Consider the following 18,836-nt stretch of genomic DNA (forward strand, 5'->3'; position numbering starts at 1 on the left):
CATGGCTGCAGTCACCATCTGCAGTGATTTTGGTGCCCAGAAAAATAAAGTCAGCCACTGTTTCCACTGTTTCTCCATTTGCCATGAAGTGCTGGGCCTGAATGCCATGATCTTAGTTTTCTGGATGTTGAGCTTAACCCAACTTTTCACTCTCCTCTTTCACTTTCATCAAGAGGCTCTTCAGTTCTTCTTCACTTTCTGCCATAAGGGTGGTGTCATCAACATATCTGAGGTTATTGATATTTCTCCCAGCAATCTTGATTCCAGCTTGTGCTTCTTCCAGCCCAACATTTCTCATGATGTACTCTGCATAGAAGTTAAATAAGCAGGGTGACAATATACAGCCTTGACGGACTCCTTTTCCTATTTGGAACCAGTCTGTTGTTTCATGTCCAGTTCTAACTGTTGCTTCCTGACCTGCATACAGGTTTCTCAAGAGGCAGATCAGGTGGTCTGGTATTCCCATCTCTTTCAGAATTTTCCATAATTTATTGTGATCCACACAGTCAAAGACTTTGGCATAGTCAATAAAGCAGAAATAGACGTTTTTTTGGAACTCTCCTACTTTTTCTATGATCCAGCAGATGTTGGCAATTTGATCTCTGGTTCCTCTGTCTTCTAAAACCAACTTGAACATCTGGAAGCTCACAGTTCATGTATTGCTGAAGCCTGGCTTGGAGCTCCCCATCAAAACTCATAAGATGACTAACCTCTCTCTCTTTTCCCTAAAAACCTTTTTGGTGTTATATTTTCTCATTTACATAATGAGACCCTGATAGAAATAAAAATCAAGTCTAATTAGAAGTAAGTCAGCCTATGGTGGACTCTGGTCACTTAAGTTATGGGTCTGAATTCCCCACATCTTAAAGACACCAATAATTTTGAGAACTTCTGCTGTTGACTAGTTTCAATGGATCTATTCGAGTGCTGCTGTCTTTAGGCATAATTGTTTTTCCAGATTTCCCTTGCAGTTTGCCAATTAATATGCCGTCACAGATTCCCTTCTGCACTCTGGGCCACACTTGGCTTTGTGCATTAGGTTCTGTGGTGTCGTTTCTTTTTCTTTTAAGAAGAACCCTTCTACAAACAGCCTACACAGCTCAGTGAGCTTCCCTATGAATTTCAGGTGTGTATTTGAGGAATTTTTCCAGTTATACATTGGCTATACCATCTATCAGATGATCAGTGGTGGTAATCAAAGAGAGACCAAATAAAAGTATTGATTACTTATTTTACTGGTAGAGATTCTGTTATTCTTCAGTACTCATTCTTTCCTTCAATTAATTGAACTTTTCATTTTTTAGCTAAATACAAAGATTCTGAGGAACTGGACCATTTCCTTACTTCTTTTACACCTGGATTTTGTCATCTGATTTAGTTCTTGCCAAAGAGTAAAAATGAAAATGCCATGTGAGAACCCTTCTTATGACAAAAAACAGATGCATACGCTTTGTCTCCAATCCTGTATCCCATCATATTCTTGCTGGATAGAAATCAGATGAACTGGTGGGAGTTCTGGCCACCTTGGACTGTGGAGGCAAACACAGGGATAGAAGTTATACATGACAAGGAAACAAGAAAGAATAAGCCTGGGTCTCTGATTTCATTAGCATCATAGCAGTTTGGACTTTGTCAACAAGAAGAAAAGTAAGCTTTTATTTTTGCTACAGTTCAGTCATCCAGTTATGTCCAACTCTTTGTGACCCCATGGACTATAGCATGACAGGCTTCTCTGTCCATCACTGACTCTTAGAGCTTGCTCAAACTCATGTTCATTGAGTTGGTGATGCCATCCAACCATCTCATCCTCTGTCGTCCCCTTCTCCTGCCGCCTTCAATCTTCCCCAGCATCAGGGTCTTTTCTAATGAGTCAGTTCTTTGTTCACATCAGGTGGGCAAAGTATTGGTTTAGGCAACATTATTTGAAGATTTCTTATAATTTGCATTTATAACTAAACTTGATACACATAACAATCCAAAATATTTTCAGAAAATAATATTAAAGATGACATATATGAATGGAAGAAAACAGTTATGGAAGAAAGAGGAAAATTTCCATTCCCTATGCCTCACTATCACATTTTAGATTTTGATATGATCATTAATTTTAAGGTTGTATGAAAAGGGAAGTAAAGAGAAAATTATTTTTTGGTCATTCACTTTGTGTTATGCCTGTGAACTATGTCTTATATTACTTCTCTTTCAATAGCAAACACAAGTTTCTCTTGCAAAATAAATAACACATTGTACTACTGAAATCAACCTGTATTTTTATGGTAACATAATAAATTTAACAAATCTCCACTATTGTGTTTTCATAGCTTTTCCCTAAAATTTTCTTATATTTGAGAATTATAAAATCTTCAAGGTAAAAAAAATCTTTGTCTACAGAATAAAATATTGGTTTAGATGATCTCTAAATGATTAAGCAATAAACACTGGTTAAAAATTTAGAGCACTTGACTCCATTTTATTATTGCATTTCTTTTCATGATTGTATAAAATATTAGAGCTAGAAGGAAATGTATAAACATCTAGGCAACTTTGAAATAACTTTGTTACCTGTAAGCAGTTGTAGTGATCTCTAGCTGATTTGTGTAGTCCAACTTATTTTTCTGGATGCATAGATTTCTTAAGAGGTATTAGTTTTTCCATATCTATCATGGTATGTGTCCTAGGCTTCATAGATTTGATGTTATTAATAATAACAAATTGAAAGTCACTCAACAAGTCTATGATGTTAAGACCTCTGAGTTACAGATTTGTTTAAATCTAATACAGCAATGCCCTTAGATAATTATATTTCTCACTAATTCATCTGCTGGCTTCCACTCTTGCCCCTGTAGTCTATACTCAACAGAGTGGTCATAGAAGTACAATTAAAGCTGAAATCTGCCATGTCATTTCTCTTCTAAAAATTTTCAAATGGCCCCTAAATTCAAAGGTAAACCCAAAGTCCATCGTAGGCTCATAAGATTCTACATGCTCAGTCCCCTCCTTCACCCTGCAGTCTTCTTCTTTTACTGGTCCTCCCTCACTTGTGCAGCTCCAGGTTTACTAGTTTTCTCATCATTCTGTGAACCAAAGAGTTGGAGCCCCCAAAACTTTTCTGTCAGTCTGGACGGCTCTCCCTCAGACATTCAGGTTATGCACTCTTTTACTTCCTTCAGCATCTGTTCTAACACCAGCTTCTCAACACGTAAAATATAATCCCTCATGTTCTTGGTTTTCCATTACCTTCTACTGTTTTCCCCATTGTTTTATAACCATTGTTGTTGTTCAGTTGCTAAGTCTTGCCTGACTCTTTGCATCGCCGTGGACTATAGCACACAGGTCTCCCTGTTCCTCACTGTGTCCTGAAGTCTGCCCAAGTGCATATCCATGGAATGGGTGACACCATGCTACCATCTCATCCTCTGCTGATCTCTTCCCCTTTTGCCTTCAATCTTTTCCAGCATCAGGGTCTTTTCCAATGAGTCAGTTCTTCATATCAGGTGGCCAAAGTATTGGAGTTTCAGCTTCAGTCCTTCCAATGAATATTCAGGACTGATTTCCTTTAGGACTGACTGGTTTGATCTCTTTGCTGCCCAAGGGACTCTCAAGGGTCTTCTCCAGCACCACAAACCAAAAACATCATAATCATATGTTATAATCATAAAGTATACAAATTAACCCTTACTATTATTATTGTCCATCTCCTGCCTACTAAAAAAGTAATTTCCATGGGAATACAAATTTATATTTATTTGGTTTCCTGTGTGTCCATTCTTAGAACAGTAAGTTCTGTCTCTCTCCCTCTCTTTCACGCTCTATATAAATTCATCCCCAGTCTTAAGCTTCTGTGTAGAACTTGGTTTTAGTGAAGAAACTTTTAGAAAAGAAGTCTCAGTACATTTTGTATCTAAATTCTTAGAACAGAGCTTGTTAATTTTAGTAGACATCGCCTTGTGAGCTACAGTATCTAAAAATTGAGAGTGGGAGCATCCTGTAATTAAATGAGGAGAGATGCAAAAGAACTCATTGACTTATTTCCATAATTTCTCTCTCTTTTCTAGACAATGTATTTATTCTGTGTTCTAAGCATCTCTTGAAATGATTTTTTTCCCCTCAGTTACTTCCTGTCAATTCCCAGGTCAGTACTCTTGGTCACACCAATATTATATTGTGTCACCATATGTCCCCATAGCATCGTTCTGTTCCTTGAGCCAGCCATAACCATCCTATCTTACTGAGAACACTGTCTCATCAAGCCTTCTAAGGGTCTACCCTCGGTCTGTTTGGCTCAATATGACATTCCTATTGACAAGCACAGTTTTGCATATAGAATGCATGACAAATAAACATTGATTAAATGAATGGACCTCAGATCTGCAGATGACACCACCCTTATGGCAGAAAATGAAGAAGAAGTAAAGAGCCTCCTGATGAAAGTGAAAGACGAGAATGAAAAAGTTGGTTTAAAACTCAACATTCAGAAAACTAAGATCATGGCATTTGGTCCTATCACTTCATGGTAAATATATAGGGAAACAATGGAAACAGTGCAAGACTTTATTTTGGGGGCTCCAAAATCACTGCTGATGGTAACTGTAGCCATGAAATAAAAAGATGCTTGCTACTTGGAAGAAAAGCTATGACCAACATAGACAGCATATTAAAAAATAGAGACATTACTTTGCCAACAAAAGTTCTAGTCGAAGCTATGTTTTTTCCAGTAGTCGTGTATGGATGTGAGTTGGCCTATAAAGAAAGTTGAGTGTTGGAGAATTAATACTTTCGAACTGTGGTGCTGGTGAAGACTCTTGAGAGTCCTTTGGACTGTAGGCGATGAAACCAATCCATCCTGAAGGAAATCAGTCCTGAATATTCTTTGGAAGGACTGATGCTGAATCTCCAATACTTTGGCCACCTGATGCAAAGAACTGCTTTATTGGAAAAGACCCTGATGCTGGGAAAGATTGAAGGTGGGAGGAGAAGGGGATGACAGAGGATGAGATGGTTGGATGGCATCACCAACTCAATGGACATGAGTTTGAGTAAGCTCCAGGATTTGGTGATGGACAGGGAGGTCTGGCATGCTGCATTCCATGGGGTTGCAAAGAGTGGGACATGACTGAGTCACTGAACTGAAATGAAATGAATGAAACTCTTACAAATAAACCTTTATTATTGTCTACCATCTGCTCCTTTTGACTTCAGTTTCTTCCTTGTTTCTTTCACCCAACATTATGCAGAAGCATCTTTTTTCTAAAGTGTAAATAGCATCCATTTTGCTTTCTTGCTTACTACCATTTACTGCCCACAGGAGGAATCCAGGTCCTTTAAATGCCTCCATATGATCCCAGACTTCCTTTACGGATTTCCCTCTAGTGATTCCATTCTACATCTCATATACTGTGGTCCAAGATGAAGCAGCATTTCTTTGAAAATGTCTATCCTTCATTTCCAAGCCTCTACACATTCTTTTGCCTCTGCCTGGAAGGTGGTCTAGTTATCTCCTAACCACAGTCAACTTGGTTTTGCAGGACCTTTGTGGTCAACTGATGGCAAACCTAGATAACATATTAAAAAACAGAGAAATCTTTTTGTCAACAAAGGTTTGTATAGTCAAACTTAGGGTTTTTTTTCCAGTAGTCATGTACAGTTGTGAGAGCTGTGCCATAAAGAAGACTGAGTGCCAAACAATCGATGCTTTTTTTTTTCCAATTGTAGTGCTGAAGAAGACTCTTGAGAATCCCTTACACTGCACAGAGTTCAAGCCAATCAACCCTAAAATAAATCAACCCCAAAACTGAAGTCAGATGCAAACAGCCGACTCACTGAAAAAGACCCTGGTGCTGGGAAAGATTAAAAGCAACATATGAAGCGGGTGACAGAGGATGAGATGGTTAGATAGCATCATGGACCCAATGGCCAAGAATTTGAGCAAACTCTGGGAGATAGTGAAGGACAAGGAAGCCTTATGTGCTGCAGTCCATGAGATTGCAAAGAATCAGACCCAACTTAGTGACTGAACAACAAAAACAGACTTATTTATCTTGATTTTTGCTGTTTCACCCATTTAGAAGCCAATGAGGGCAGAGATTACTCATATCCATCCTTACTGTTGTATCCTTACTGGCTAAAACAGTATCTGGCACATAACCTATACACTACAAATGTTCACTGAATGAAGAGTATAATCTGGTCTATTTGTCTACTGCCTCAACTAAGTAAGGAGCTCCTTTTGAAGGGAAGTGAGGATAGAACGGCTTATTTACTTCTCAATCCTTTCATCTAGCACATCATCACACATGACATACAATGAATAATGCATGGCATTTCTTTCATTTCATCAATGAAGTTCATATTCAAGACCCCTCCACCTTATTCATTTTATAGACTGTGTTTTCCATCATTACATTTTGTATAGTTGTAATCATCTTTTTTTGTGATGTTTTATTGGATTTTCAAAGCACTAGGTGGAAGGGAGAAATTTTCATTTTCCTTTCAAAGTCAGGGAGATTAAGACACATGAGAAATAAGACCCATATTTAAGTCAGTGACATGGTTAGTATTGGAATCCAAAATGTACTTAGCCTAGAATCCCCTGAGTTACCCTTGTTTCAACGAATTACCCTTGGATAAATGTATTAGAGGAAAAATAAATCCTTTGGTTTTCATCAGGGAATCTATTTATTGATATCTGTCCTTTTCAAAGACAGAGGCATATGTAGGTTTTTTCTTTTTAATTAATTTATTTTTTATTGAAGGATAATTGCTTTACAGAATTTTGCTATTTTCTGAAATTTGTTTTCTTAAAGCAGAAAAGGAGAAAAAGTTCTCACTATAAATCTTTGACAATTAAGTTCATTTAAGAAGGCATGACAACTGGATGTCATTTTCTCAATTCAAATCACCTTAAGTTGTATTTAAAGAAAACAAAAGTGCACTTGTGAACGGATTCAATTCAAACATTTGGGGGCATATTTCAAAAGTTTCTTAGCAAGGAGAAACATAAAGATAGGAAATTAATGTTTATGAAAAGGGCCTAAAAACTTAGCACTCATTTTAGAACATCTTTTTTATGTGGGAGTCTGCTCAGAAGTCTTTTTTAAGTAAATATTTATGAAAAAACTCTCAAATTCCTAGATAAAAAAGCCTATTTATCCATAAGGCAAGAATCTTCATTTTGTGTGCACTGTTGCAGCATGGCAAGTGTAAGAAATGGGGAGAAGTTTGAAGTCAAAGGGGAATAGTTAGATTATTACAATCATTTAGGTGTTTAGCTTCATTCAGGCAAAATGTATTCATCATCCATGTTGTTCATACGTATACCATGATAAGCAAAACAGACCCAGGCTGGGCTAGTAGAGGGCTTGGTGAAACTGACCTGCAATCCTAATAAGGTCTGATGGACATGATTCAAGGAAAGAAAATGTGTCATGGGCATACATGGTGGCAGGACCTAACATATGTCCCTAGACATTTGTTTCTTAACATATTTGAACCTTAGTGAAATGAAATGTTTAGCAGAGCTTTTCCATTTTGTATGCCTTTATCTGAAATGTAAATGGACACTTTAAAGTGACAAAACATTAAAATGCTAAATTAGACAAACACACACATGCACATATACACAAAGCAACTAAAAACAAATCTCTTATAACCTGGTTCTTTATTCAATACTTTTAATCCTGGCCCATTCAAGGTTTATCTAGTCATTGCTTCCAAAGTTGGGGGTAAAACCATGCATGAACTAATTAGCTTTAATGTAGGGAAAAAAATGAAATGAGATGGGCAACACCAGGAAATTTTTATTTAAAAAACATACTGTGACTTGTAACGTTTTGCTTCAAAATAATTTTATGTGAATTAGAAATAAACCAGCAAATGAAAGACACTTTATATTCTTCTCACTGTAGTCACTTTGGTCATTTCTAATTGATTCACCATGGACAATAAAAATTGAAAGGCTCAGTTTTGCTAGTGCCTCTCACTGATAATTTATTCTGCTCCCCACCAAAACCGAATTATTTTAGCTTACACACAGTTATAAAATGCCTTTTATGTTTGCATAATATTTTATTATAACCAATTTCCTCCCCTCTTTCAGTAAAGTCTAAATTTGGATGAACATTCTAAAACTTCTCCCATTACACATAAAAGCTTTTAAAACACAGTTTCCATTTAAAAGAATATTTTTTTTCCCCTTTGTAAGGGAGTAAGTTTGCATAGCTAATAGTGCAGAAATTCAGGGGAAAATAATTTAAATTTGCCTTGAAGAAATACCTTTAATTTTTTTCTTTTTCATTCTTGAACTTTTTGCTTCTTAAAAATTTGATGAAGCTGATCCTCTTGATAATGGGGATTAGATTTACAATTGTCCCTTTTGGTACATAGCAAAGACCCTTCCCTTCATCCAGAACACTCATTAATCACCCTTCCCTTCCCCTGTCCATGTCAGACTAGTTCTCCCCTAATCTTTCTGCTTTCTCAAGATCTTTGGTAGTCTCCTTATCTGTAGATTTTTCCTGTATGGCTGTCACCTAGTTGAACGCCTGCACAGGGTAAGTGCTCAATAAATAGTGGGTGAAAAGTAAAGATATAAATACCTGATGTTCTTATAATTTGAAATGATAACTACCTTTATTATTAGATGCATTGGTTTTTCAATTGATCTTTTATTTTTTTATTGGAGTATTATTGCTTTAGAATGCTGTATTTCTGCTGTACAATGAGATGAATCAGTTATATGCATACATATATCCCATCCCTCTTGGACTCAACTTCCACCCTCCCATTCCAACCCTATATGTCATCATACAGCACTGTGCTGAGTTCCCTGTGCTTTATAGCAGGTTTAACCGATATCTTTCATAAGACTAGAGCCCTCCAGCTTCTCCTTCCTAAGTTATTACCTGGAGTTACTCACAAGCAGAAATGAGAATCAAGAAGCATGTTTTTAATATACCTTTCTTTCATTATCTTAGTGTCTTGATTTACTACTTTCCAGAGCTACTGTGCTCTACGTTATTCTACTTCAGTCCCATTCTTTTCCTTAAAAAAAAAAAAAAAACTGTCTTACAATTCTTGAATTTCTCAATGTCTCAGTAGAACATTGATTATTTCATGTAGGACCTGCTATATGAATGTTGGGTTTTGGAAAAAAAAAAAAAAGCAAAGACTTTGAACACAAATCTGGGCCTTTGACATATAACCTCTATAAACTTTGTCTACATCTATAAAATGGTGATAATTACAGAAATTCTGCAAGATTGCTGTGACTAGTAAAGGAGTAATGCATGTAAAGTATCTAGAACAGTTCAGTCCTCTACAGTAGGTAATTGCTAAATGAAATTACTATTTTTATTATTAAAGCTATCATCACCTAGAAAAGAATATTAAATTGATATCACCCTGTAAATTTGTTTTAAGAAGGTACTAAAATATCTTTACACAATTAAGTAACTGAATAGATGACCAAGACAGTCCTAGTTAATTGAGTGGGGCTTTTGTGATTCCTAACGAATCTGAACGTATTAACACATACTCTATTCCAGCTTTTCTTAATCATAAAGCATCCTTTATTTCCAACAGAACCTTTAAAACATTATATCCATTACTCAATATCTATCATCTGATTTACCTCTATTACCACATGGCAGAGACAGTTGAAGGAATATTTTTTTGTATTTCATTTGAAATTAAAGGGATTGAGGAATAAAAGGATATTCTGTAGCATCAAGCCTGCTCAAACCATAACATATCAAATAGCTTAAATAAGCAAGTTTAAATAGTACATTTGAAGGAAGCAACAAGATCAAACACAGCATTCTTCACTCCTGACGTTACAAGTACAGATGGATATGCTGCTGTCATGGGTACAGGGTTCCAAGTCTCCCATAGTCTTACCTAGGATATAGAAAATATTTATTCTTGAGAGGGAAATCATAGATAGAAAATTCATTTTAATCTTGCAAATATTTAGTAAATCAAAATCTTTGCCATGATACTTATTGCTCCAAAAATTACCAATAATACCTAAAGAGCACTTGAGATTTACACAGTTTGAAAAGATTTTCTATTTTAAATTAATGAAGTTTAGAAGAAGAAATTGGAGAAGGAAATGGCAACCCACTCCAGTGTTCTTGCCTAGAGAATCCCAGGGATGGGGAAGCCTGGTGGGCTGCCGTCTATGAGGTCACACAAAGTCGGACATGACTGAAGCGACTTAGCAGCAGCAGAAGAAGAAATATGTAGGAATGGAATAATCATCATAGATAAATGAAATAAAAAAAAATTATACTGGATTTAAAAAAATAATAAAATTACAACTAAACCACACCATTTACTGACATAGTTTAAATACAATTATACAATATGTTGAAAGTAAAAGAGCAAACAATGCTACATGTCTACAACCCCATGTATCAGAGAAAGTAGGCTTTAAAGAAAAGCAATTATCAAAGCAAAAGTAAGAAATTACATATTGATTAAAGAGTCAATTGACTTATATGCATGCATCTAATAATAAAGTTTCCCAAAACAGATTGAATGAATTTGCAGGGAGAGAGCAAAATTAGCCAAGATGGCACATTCAGGAGCTCTCACCTCTTGTTTTATAAATAATGACTATGTAACAGTTGGGATCATTCACAGCACTGCGCATGCACGGCCCGAGGTTCTCTCTTTGTCATGGGCTGGGCAGCACGCTCCTGTAAGCTTCACCACAAAAGCTCCCGCGGCTGCTGCATTGGGCGACACTGGAGTGACATCATGATTATGTTATATGAGATTATGTTATGGCTCTGTTGAGGGCTTCCCTGGTGGGCAAAGAGTCTTCCTGCCAATGCACGAGACTCGGGTTCAATCCCTGTGTCAGGAAGATCCCCTGGAAAAGGAAATGATAACCCTCTCCAGTATTCTTGCATGGAGAATCCCATGGACAGAGGAGCCTGGCAGGCTATTGTCCATGGGGTTGCAGGAGTCGGAAAAAACTTAGCAGATATCATGGCTGCAACGTCAGCCAGGAGAGAGACTTTGTTATGGCTGCAGTGCCAGCCAGGAGGGAATAAACACCTCTGCAGTTCCTACAGCTCCTCCCCTCTTCTTCCAGCCTCTTTAACTCGGGTTTTGCCTCCCCTGGGTTCAGCAAACAGTGCAGACAGCACGAACAGCAAGAACAACTGGAGTCTCAAACAGGATCCGCGTTACAGAATTGAAAAAGTAAAACAGTAAGAATAATCTTATTAATAAACTTTACCTAAGACCTAAGGAGATCCAACCAGTCCCTCCTAAAGGAGATTAGTCCTGGGTGTTCATTGGAAGGACTGATGTTGAAACTGAAACTCCAATACTTTGGCCACCTGATGCGAAGAGCCGACTCATTTGAAAAGACCCGGATGCTGGGAAAGATTGAGGGCCGGAGGAGAAGGGGACGACAGAGGATAAGATGGTTGGATGGCATCACCGACTTAATGGACATGGGTTTGGGTGGACTCTGGGAGTTGGTGATGGACAGGGAGGCCTGGCATGCTGTGTTTAAAACTGCATTTACCAATAAATGTATAACTTATAGGCATATTTTAAAGGAAGAAAACCTATAAGCCAATGATCTGAGGATTCACCTCAAGAAGTGAGAAAGTGCACAGCAAAGTAAACCCCAAGAGATGAAGGTGAATGTATTATTAAGAGAATTCTAGGTCTGCATAACACATTACCACAAACTGGGCAGCTTAAAACAACAGACGTGCATTTTCTCACTGTTCAAAAGGCCAGAAGTCTCAAATCCAAGTATGGACAAGAGTGCCTCTTTCTAAGGGGTTCAGAGTTAAAAACTGTTCCATGCTCTCCCCTGGTGTTCAGGGGTTGCAAGAAACGCTTGTCATTCCTTGCGTTGGAGCCTCATAATTCCAATCTCCACCTCTGTTGTCACGTTGGAGTCTTCCCTTGTGTCTCTCTGTGTCTTCTTATAAGAATGCCTGTCACATCAGGTTAAAGGTCCACTCTATCATGCTGTCATCTTGACTTACATCTTACTTATATCTGCAAGACCCTCTATCTAAATCAAATCACATTCACCAGTATCAAGGACTGGGACATGAACATATCATTAGGAGGGACATATAATCCGACTCGAAACAGAAGGAAATTACTAAAAAACAGACCTTAAAGAATGTTTAACAAAACACACACACACACACACATAGAAAATTATCAAAGCCAAAAGTTGGGTTTTGAAAGAATCAGATCAGATCAGTCACTCAGTCGTGTCTGACTCTTTGCGACCCCATGAATCGCAGCATGCCAGGCCTCCCTGTCCATCACCAGCTCCCAGAGTTTATCCACACTCATGTGCATTGAGTCAGTGATGCCATCCAGCCATCTCATCCTCTGTCGTCCCCTTCTCCTCCTGCCCCCAATCCCTCCCAGCATCAGAGTCTTTTCCAGTGAGTCAGCTCTTCACACGAGGTGGTATAACAAAGCACTAATAGGGCTCATAGATAGCCAAGAAGGTTGATAAGAAACATACACACTTTAATTAAAGTTGGAAGAACCTATTTTTTTTTTCTTTTCCTAAATATATACTAAGCAAAAATGAAGATGAAGAATAAAAATGAGATCACTGTGATGTAGCTGAAAGAACTGGGTTTAGAAAGTATAGGATGAAGGAGTCGCATCTCAGACCCATGATTTATGAACAGTGTGAACTTAGGATAATCACTGAAATTTCAGGAATTTATCTATTTTTTCTCATTTGTGAAATGTGAGGAAAGAAGCATAACATCTCACAGTATTGGTTTTAATAGTAAACATAAATTAAAACATCTTATAAATGTGAGTGGTAGCAAATAAACTTTTAACTGTGATGACTAGACCTACACTTCCAATTTGTCAATTATTTCCCTCCGATTATTAAGATACTGTCTAAATTACTACGTCATAATTCCAAAAGTTCCTTCTTAGAAAAATTTTGGTTACAAAGTAACTCTTTAATTTTTATTCTTGATTTTAGAATTCTTGCCAAAATTCGTATCATCACATTTAACTTTGATTTTAAGAATAAATACATTTCTATTTGCCTTTTATCTCCCTTCAATTTAGTGTATAAAACAAGATAATATCAAAATAGCATTTAATTAAAATAATCTTTTCATGTAAAACATTCTTAAAGAGAGAGAGGAAAAAAAACTAATTGTGACTAAACACAGGCTGAACTTACAGATAGAACACGGTCTGAATCTGATTCCTCAAATGATAGTTTTATTTTCACAAAGTATTTCGAGAACACATTCATTTGGGAAAAGATATGTTTTCCATTGAGATTTAGAAAAATAAACAAAGACATAATTCTTTACCCTAACCGCTGTATATGGTTAAGAAAAGTCCTCAACCAAGCATGTGAAAACATCGTTCTACAGCGTGGTTGCAAATAAAATGGCAAGAAAAACCACAGCAGGAGGTGATTTATATCGTGCGGAACAAGTCCAGTTCCACCCAGGGCCATAGTTTAAGCTCTCCGTGGCCATAAACGGACCCGTTGTGCTCCCATGCTGGGGTTCCGCATGAGGAGCAGGAGTTTCTGACTGCAGAGACCTGCTGAGCCCTCCTCCTGTGAGCCGCTCGTCTTCTTACCTGAGCCCGTAGCCCAGGAGAAGGCAGGGAGGCATTCATGCTCGGTAAAAGTCAACCAAAAATCCCGGTGGCCTTTCTACTGCTGAGGATCTTCAGAGGCTGCTTCCAAGGCCTGAGACAGGAAAAACGAAGCACAACTTTTCCAACTAACTCATGCTATTTACGCAGGGGAAATTTTTTGCCATGACTCCCAAAGGCCATCAGCCAGTGCTGTGATCAGTGTGACCTGAGGGTCCATACAGTTCTCTTTGCTTTCTTAGATATGAATGCAGAACTTTGCCTTCCTATTCAAATACATCCAGAGCATTTTACTTGATGACCTCCTTCTTAAGGTTGAATAAGATAATATATTTATTTTAGTTTTGAGTATATTAAAAATAGCTAAATGACAGTTTAATAAAAATATTGATCAGCTTCCCAGGTGGAGCAGTGGTAAAGAATTTGCCTGCCAATACTGGAGATGCAAGAGACACAGGTTTGATTCCCGGGTTGGGCAGATTCCCTGGAATAGCAATGGCAACCCACTCCAGTAGTCTTCCCTGGAAAATTCCATGGACACAGGAACCTGGCAGGCAACAGTCTATGAGCTAAGACAGACACGGCTGAGCAAACGCACACGTGCTCATCTTACATGACACGACCATATTTTCAGTTGTCACAATTTACCTCTAATAAAGCTTACCTCTATTACATTAACCAGATTTTTGTACTCTGCTTTAAAGCAGAGAGTGCCAACTTGGCTTTTATTCCTACATTTCATGTTTTTTTTTTTTTTTTCCTGAAAGGTTATCTCTCCTTTGGTCATTTAATGTCTGAGACATCATTTTAAGATCATTTTGTCTTTTGTTTTTCAATAGCTCCTACTATGGCACCTAAAGACAATTGGCAAATAATGCATGAGAGTTGTGTAAATAAATGAAACTTAGTATTAGATATTTTGCATTTTTAACAAGGTCTAGTCTAGTACAACGTGAAATTAATCGGAAAATATTTTTTGTTGTAGGTACTCTAACATCACTTTTAAACATGTTTCTAAAACATTTCCATAGAGAATCACTTAACTGAGAAAGGATTTATATATATATATATAAATATATATATGTATATATTCCAAATAATGTATATATATATAATATAAATTCTATATAAATTCTAAAGATTTATATTCAAAAACTTATACATACATATAACTTTAGAATATAAAGCCCATATACATATAATATAAAGTCCATATGTATATATGCTTATGTATACATACATATGGGCTTCCCTTGGAGAAGGCAATGGCACCCCACTCCAGTACTTTTGCCTGGAAAATCCCATGGATGGAGGAACCTGGTAGGCTGCAGTCCATGGGGTCACTAAGAGTCGGACACGACTGAAGTGACTTAGCAGCAGCAGCAGCAGCAGCAGCATGGGCTTCCCTGGTGGCTCAGTGGTAAAGAATCTACCTGCCAATGCAGGACACATGGGCTTGATCCTTGGGTCGAGAAGATTCCCAGGAGAAGGAAATGTCTTGACTGCAAAATCTCATGGACAGAGGATCCTGGTGGGCTACAGTTGAGGGAATTACAAAAGAGCTGGACATGATAGTGATTAAACAACAACATACGTATACAACACATATATATATATTTCTCCACTGATCTCCAGTAGCATATTGGGCACCTGCTGACCTGGGGAGTTCCTCTTTCAGTATCCTATCATTTTGCCTTTTCATACTGTTCATGGGGTTCTCAAGGCAAGAATATTGAAGTGGTTTGCCATTCCCTTCTCCAGTGGACCACATTCTGTCAGACCCCTCCACCATGACCCACCTGTCTTGGGTGGCCCCACGTGGCATGGCTTAGTTTCACTGAGTTAGACAAGGCTGTGGTCCATGTGATCAGAACTTTTTGACTAGTTTTGACTAGTTTTCTGTGATGGTGGTTTCAGTGTGTCTGGCCTCTGATGCCCTCTCACAACACCTACCATCTCACTTAGGTTTCTCTTACCTTGGACATGGGGTATCTCTTCATGGCTGCTCCAGCAAAGCACAGTCACTGTTCCTTACCTTGGATGAGGGGTATCTCCTCACAGCCTCCCCTCCTGACCTTGAACGTGGAGCAGCTCCTCTCAGCCTTCCTGTGCCCACACAGCCGCCACTCCTTGGACGTGGGGAATACCAGAACACCTGACCTGCCTCTTGAGAAACCTGTATGCAGGTCAGGAAGCAATAGTTAGAACTGGACATGGAACAACAGACTGGTTCCAATAGGAAAAGGAGTACGTCAAGGCTGTATATTTTCACCCTACTTATTTAACTTATATGCAGAGTACATCATGAGAAATGCGGGGCTGGAGGAAGCACAAGCTGGAATCAAGATTGCCGGGAAAAATATCAATAACCTCAGATATGCAGATGACACCACCCTTATGGCAGAAAGTGAAGAGGAACTCAAAAGCCTCTTGATGAAAGTGAAAGAGGAGAGTGAAAAAGTTGGCTTACAGCTCAACATTCAGAAAACAAATATCATGGCATCTGGTCCCATAACTTCATGGGAAATAGATGGGGAAACAGTGGAAACAGTGTCAGACTTTATTTTTGGGGGCTCCAAAATCACTCCAGATGGCAATTGCTGCCATGAAATTAAAAGACGCTTACTCCTTGGAAGGAAAGTTATGACCAACCTAGATAGCGTATTCAAAAGCAGAGACATTATTTTGCCAACAAAGGTCCATCTAGTCAAGGCTATGGTTTTTCCAGTGGTCATGTATGGATGTGAGAGTTGGACTGTGAAGAAGGCTGAGCACTGAAGAATTGATGCTTTTGAACTGTGATGTTGGAAAAGACTCTTGAGAGGTCCTTGGACTGCAAGGAGATTCAACCAGTTCATCCTAAAGGAGACCAGTCCTGAGTGTTCACTGGAAGGACTGATGCTAAAGCTGAAACTCCAATACTTTGGCCACCTCATGCGAAGAGTTGACTCATCAGAAAAGACCCTGATGCTGGGAGTGATTTGTGGCAGGAGGAAAAGGGGATGACAGAGGATGAGATGGTTGGATGGCATCACCGACTCAATGGACATGAGTTTGAGTGAACTCTGGGAATTGGTGATGGATAGGGAGGCCTGGCATGCTGTGATTCATGGGTCACAAAGAATCAGACATGACTGAGAGACTGAACTGAATTGACCTGATACATATATATATGTATATATACATACCCCATTGTCTAGGAGTATATTCTAAATTCTGCAATGAAGGAACAATTTCTTTGAAATTTTATGATTTATTGTGTATCTGTACTCAAATTTTTTTTTAATTTCTTTAGCTGAAAGCATATTAATAAATAATCAAAGGTCTTATAGGAGAAACATTTTTATTTTATGTATAAACACAGTATTTGGTTAAAGATCAATAAAATAAGTAGCTCACCATGAATGCAAGGAAATTAAAAATTAAAGTTCTTTTAAAAATGAGCACACATGCTATTTACTAAGAGCCTGTTTCTGTTAGGAGTACATCTATAGCTGTCTGAGGCAGGTACTGTGATTATGCCAATTTCACAGATAAAAATCTGAGGCATATGGAGGTTAGGTAAGCTACCAAGATTAACCTGAATATTGTAAAGTGGCAACTATAATCACAGTTTAAGCCTTAACTACTGTGCTTTACCTTCCAGTAATATAAATAATGTCAGAGATAACAAATGAAACATAAAATGTTCTGCTATTGTAAATACAAATGTGATTTTAATTTGAATTTTATTAATTTTTAAAGTTTGGTTCGCATTTAATTTGCACTTTTATAGTTTGGTAAAGACGTAAAGATTTATATCTAGTGTTGTGTCTCTACATATTTAAGTAATATAAAAAATATTGTGAGCAAATATGTATCTATATTTTTCCTTTTAAATAAATCCACATATTTCTTGGTTCTGAAAAACAGCTGCCTGCATACACTTTTAAGCCACTTGACATGTCAAAAGTAAGAGTTACAGACTGTGTCTACTACTATGGTTTGTTTCTGTATATTTTTCATTTTATTCCATTTTTTGCTTCTAAGTCATAGGCATTGATGCTATATTTAACTCATAAAGACTTATGACAGCTATATTTCATGCAGATTATACCTTGTAAGAGAAAATAAGCTCCATTTTTGTTTAATGCTTTCTGCCTTGACTTCTACTGTGTGTGGAATTACAACTCTCACCACCCCTTCCCTTCCCCACCTTGTATGCTTTTGTCTAATATGACTTTTGACTATCCTTTTTATTTTCCATGATATGTTGTTAGATGTATTTTTTTGCTTTTGTAAGAAACATACAGTTGACTTTTGATTTCAGTCCACACAGAGGCTGTGCACTGACAGGGGTGCCGGCCTTCGTCCCTTTGCGCCATAGCGGACGTCTTTGCTCATCTCTGTATCACTCTGCCCAGGTGTCGTTTATAGTTTTGCTCCCTTGGTTTCTACAGCCTGACTTACGTATTATGTTCTCTTTGATGTTAAATTCTAAGTTGACTCAGAAAGAATCCAAATTCGGTTTCATAAACAAGAACAGAAGCAGTAAATGTTGAAAGCAAGATGATGACCCTCCTTTTTTCCTCTGACCTCCCTGTGTGAATGACTCATTTATCTAAATAAGTTTACAGGTGTGGATAAGGGAGGTGGGGGAAATTCCATGTGCTTTTGAGGCTTTGAAGTACTTGGAGAAATTGAGTCTTCATTATGTCTTATTGTCAGGCTTTTCCCCTGGGCAGAGTGGAGCAAATGTGACATTTATCTGAGAGTCTTTCCTGATAAATGCAGGATAGAAAATCTCCCTGTCCATTTTCTGGCGGCATTGATAGGCAAACTGCTCCCAAAGTATTGGCATGTTCTCTTTTGTTTTCATCAGGAAAGGACTGATGACAAAGCGAGGCAACCTCACACGTGTCCTCAGAGAAATTTCATCTCTGTAGCCTGATTCCCTCTTAGCCTATTGGCATTAAGTGCCATGATTTTATCCCAACCCATGACTGCATCACTGTTGCAGAAATCCCAACAACTTCATCTAAAAGGTTTCTTAAAACAGTACCCTTGGAAAAATTATCATATCAAACAAAAACCCATCAGGAAAAAATCTCACAATCCATTTAAAGGGATTTAAGGGAATTAAACTAAGCTACATAATGAGAACAAGAATGTTCTATTTAGGCAGAACTAATAAGAGAAAAAAAGAGGAAATGTTCCATCTG

Source organism: Bos indicus x Bos taurus, chromosome 10 (genome assembly GCF_003369695.1).
Source record: "Bos indicus x Bos taurus breed Angus x Brahman F1 hybrid chromosome 10, Bos_hybrid_MaternalHap_v2.0, whole genome shotgun sequence".
NCBI classification, from domain to species: domain Eukaryota; kingdom Metazoa; phylum Chordata; class Mammalia; order Artiodactyla; family Bovidae; genus Bos; species Bos indicus x Bos taurus.